We start from the raw sequence: 4028 nt of genomic DNA on the forward strand, positions 1-4028 counted from the left end.
ATTAGATGAAGCATTTAGAGCCATTCTCTTAACTACCTTCCCAACTGCCTAACCATTCAGCATGAGCAATACACCGTGACAATTTGCCAGAATGTTTAACTTATCTCCATCTCTAGTGGTTTCTATACCCTCCTTATTTTCTTCAGTCTTCCCACACACTGTCTGACTCCTCCAGTTCCTCTTGTTAAATTAGGGGTATACAGAGAAGGGATTAGTTGAAACCAGGTCGAGCTGCTTTGTGCTAAGATGGAAAATTCTACCCAGGCAACTATTAGAGGGCAGAGTAGCTCTTGATGTTTCTCAAAGAGAAGGGGGCGGGGGTGGGAGATGCCTTTTTTCTTTTCTTTTCTCTTCCTTTATTTTTTTTTTTTAAACACTGAACTAGAAAGTTCACTGTAATTTTTCTCCTTCAGGGTGATAAGGAAAAACAAGTTACTGGGCTTTTATAAACTCTTTCCAATTCTCATAACTTATAAGCATTAACTTTAGAATAGAGACAAAACATACAGATCACTTTATTCAATTTTGTTCTTTATAAACTAGGCATCCAGAGCATAGATGCTTTTTCCAACGTCACAGAAAAAAGTGGCAGAGCGTGGACTGAATCCAATTCTTCCGATTCTTGGTCCAGATGGATTTCTGCCACTCGAACTCCCTTCTCTAAAGAGAAAATCTTCCCATCTCTAGAAGAAACCAGAGGCCAGGACTTGCCCTATTCAAAGGGGTAAAACTACAGTCCTCCTTAGCTTCTCTAGCCAGAAACCTATCTTAGAGCATAAAGTGGAAAAGAGAAACAGACATGATACAGTTTCTCTTGCAATTATTTTTCTCACTACACCATGCACACACACACACACACACACACACACACACACACACACAGGGAAAAAGACCATCCATAAACTTAACCATATTTAATGTTTGTTCTCCATCTCAACCTCCCTGAGGTTCATCCCCATCCTACACTCATTTGACCAATTTTGTGGTAGAAGGTAGGAAGGGGAGAGAAAAGAAATAGGAGATATGGGGGCAGGGCATCAGTAGAAGGGAGCAGCTATACCCACTCAAAATTCAAGGAACTAGAATGAGAGCTAAGACAAGAATAGGAGCCCTCACACCTTGGACCTCATGCTCACAGCCCTGCTTTTCCTTTCTCCACTCTTCCTGAGGCTAATCCTATCATCTCCAGAAACCTTCTCACAATCTCAGACCTCCATTCCAGTCTTTCAGTCTTGAAGCCTTTTCTCTGCATGTGCAGGCACACTAGAACATCAATCTGCTTTCTCCTTAAACTCCTATTTCCTTTATACTTACAATAGAAAGTTATCCCATGCCTGCTTCAAAGTCTTTTTGTTGATCATTTCATTATGCTTCTCTATACTATGTTCCTATAATATGTTCCTGCTATATATGTACATAGATAATATGTCCCAGCTCCATTTAGATAGAGAGATATAGATTACAGACAGAGATAGAAATGTTTAAAACTTTCCTATGGCCATGATGTTCTGTTAAAAAATATATATAATATATAAATATTTATATATTATAAATAATTATAATTAATTAATATAATTAATTAATATATATTAAAATATATACAATATATAAATGTATATATACACTTATTACAAATGTAAGTTGGTCAATATATATAATATATATTATATGGCTCTTTCCCATATTGCAAGATGGCAGGTGAAAAGGCTGAGAAACCAGATATGAAGGAGAAGAAACCTGAAGCCAAGAAGGCTGAAGCAAAGTTAAAAAGTGTAACTTCAAGACCAAAACACTCAACAGGGTAAGCCTCAGTGCAACCAAAATCCCATCCTAGTCAAAGGACTTGGCAAATATTCCTGATCTGCTATGTACAAGAGGAAATAGCAGCTAAATTCAGGATTGAAAAAAAAAAAGGACAATGTTCTTGCTACTGTCACAAAACCAGCTGGTGGTAACAAGAATGGTAGTACCAACTAGTTAAACTTCACAAAGTGCCCAGACACAATCCTACTGAAGATGTTCCTCAAAAGCTGTTGAGCCACAGCAAAAACCCCTCAGACAGCAGGTGAAAAAAACTGAGCTACAATCACTCCCGGGACCATTCTGATCATCCTCTCTCAGCACCACAGAAGTAAGAGGGTGATTTTCTCAAGGCATCTGAGCAGGGGCTTGCCACTTGTGACTGGACCTTTGATCCCCAATCCAGTTCTCTACATAGAACACAAAAGAAATTTGTCATCACCACCCCCACCAAAACTGATATCAGTGGTGTGAAATCCCAAAACATCTCACTGATGACTTCTTGAAGTCAGCATCTCAGTGAGCCCAGACACCAGGAAGATGAAATCTTTGACAGAGAAAGACAAGCTCATAGAGCAAAGTGATTCAGCAGTGGACACCCAAATTCTGCCAAAAATCAAAGCTGTTCCTCAACTCCAGGGCTACCTCCATTCTGTGTTTTCTCTCGCAAATGTAGTTTATCTTCATGGTGTTCTAAATCACTTCCAAAGAATCTATAACTGATTCTTATCATCATAAATAACTGATACATTTTTTAAATTATTCTGGTTGGTGTTAGTATAAGATTTATTTCAAATGTAAGCTGGTCAACATGACAATAAGTATATATAAATCTTAGAGATAATTATTAAATATGTAGATACCTCGTATTGGAAATCAATCTCTTAATGAATTCAATGACACTGGGTTTTATCCCACTTCAGGTATCTATGATTTGTTGTTACTTAATGCTACACTGTGGCAGTTTTCAGAATCCCTTCTTTTCCCAATTTTTCATTTCCAGAGAGGTCAGCACTAAAAAAGTGCTTGTTTCATCTACCTAAATATATAGAGGAAATAAAAGATTTCTTACAGTGTTGACCCTAAATTCCAGGGTGTCCTTCCTAGTTACATACCAAAATGACAAAGTGGTCCATCATCAAAAATCATTTTTAAAGCCCTAACTGCTGACTGGATATTTAGGGCCTCCTTCAATTTTGTGGAAAACCAAGAACTGGAGACCAATTGCCTTGAGAATAGATTTGGGGTTTACTTCCATGATAAGAGTTACTCATTTTTTCCATACCATCGTCAAGCTTTTGAGTTATTCCTTATTTCACCTCCCACATGATTTTACACTCTAGGACAAGGCACCCTAGCAAGATTCACTAGGAAATAAATATGACTTTATTCAGAAAGAGATAGGACAGGTAAATGAGACCTTTGGGTAGATCTATTTTAGGAGAGCATTTAAAGATGATTCTCTCAGAACTATATGTGCCTGCACACCCTTAGAATTTCTCCACGCACCCCAGGAATATGCATATCCCAATGTGAATGCCACTAGGCTAAAGACCCTGTATGATCTAGCCCCTACCTGCTTTCCAATCTCCTTTCAAACCCTTCTTTCCTCCATGTTTTCAGTTCCTCTGGGTCCTTGAGCACATAGGTCCTGCTGCCTAAACATCACTATCTCAGAGACACCTTCTCTGACCATCCAACACAAAATAGGTTTCCAGGGCATTCTCTCCTGAAGTTCTCCAACTCTTCTCCTTCCTAACACTTATCACAACTTGCCATCATGCATTCATTGGTATTTATTTTAGTGTCTAATGTGGTCCCCTGCCAGCACCTTTAGCATCAATTAAGAACTTGTTAGAAAAGCAAATTCCCAGGCCCTACCCCACACCTGCTCAACAGACCTCTGAATGAAGGTCTAAAGCAATCTGTGTTTTATTAAGCCTTCTAGGTGTTTCTGATGCCACGATCATCTGAAAACCTGTACTGACTCATATCCTTCATGAAAGTAAAGACTGTGTCGGCTTTTTTCAACACTTTACCTCAGGACTTCACCTAGTGGCCAGCATATAAGAGATGCTCCATAGATATAGGTTGTTGACTAAGACAAAAGTTTGCCCATAGTAAGAAATACATTTATATAGTGACCCATTATATATGTGGGAATTAATACATATATAATAAAAGTTTCACAAAATAATATCCTTACTACATACCATACACTGCAAACA

At 38.3% G+C, this 4028-nt stretch overlaps 1 pseudogene; it reads left to right on the plus strand.

Annotated features, from left to right (window-relative positions):
• Positions 1-1691: 1691 nt before the first annotated feature.
• Positions 1692-2523, plus strand: LOC121030077 (60S ribosomal protein L6-like; annotated as a pseudogene).
• Positions 2524-4028: the final 1505 nt, after the last annotated feature.

This window comes from Herpailurus yagouaroundi, unplaced genomic scaffold, assembly GCF_014898765.1.
Source record: "Herpailurus yagouaroundi ecotype Mexico unplaced genomic scaffold, PumYag 139, whole genome shotgun sequence".
Lineage (NCBI taxonomy): Eukaryota > Metazoa > Chordata > Mammalia > Carnivora > Felidae > Herpailurus > Herpailurus yagouaroundi.